This window comes from Teleopsis dalmanni, chromosome 1, assembly GCF_002237135.1.
Source record: "Teleopsis dalmanni isolate 2A chromosome 1, ASM223713v2, whole genome shotgun sequence".
Lineage (NCBI taxonomy): Eukaryota > Metazoa > Arthropoda > Insecta > Diptera > Diopsidae > Teleopsis > Teleopsis dalmanni.
The window spans coordinates 98,441,962-98,442,370 of record NC_051846.1 but is presented as its reverse complement, the minus strand read 5'-3'; positions in this window follow the sequence as shown (position 1 = coordinate 98,442,370).

Genomic DNA, 409 nt, shown 5'->3' with positions numbered 1-409 from the left:
CCCATTACTCATCTTTATTGGTGGTATATGCGATGTTGGTGCATTAAGTATGCGTGTGGCTTTCCACAAGGAGTACTCAGTGGCCTCAGAGGGAGACAAGCTTGCTAAGTAAGTTGCAATGCTTGCATTTTTTCTTGCCTCTAGATTTACTTTGAGTTTTTTAGTGGCTACATTCAGGCGCCTCTTATCGTTAGGATTTATGACAATAGTTTGTCATAAATTTTATCAAAATAGAACTGTGTCAATGGTTACTTTAAATTATTCGGAACACTTGAGTGTTTTGTGATATGTGTGGTCTTGTACTCATATCACATTACACCCTTATTCTTTAAAAGAAAAAAAAAAAATTTTTTTTTTTTTGTTTAAACAAAAAATTTTTTTTTTTTGACGTATATTTATTATATCATTA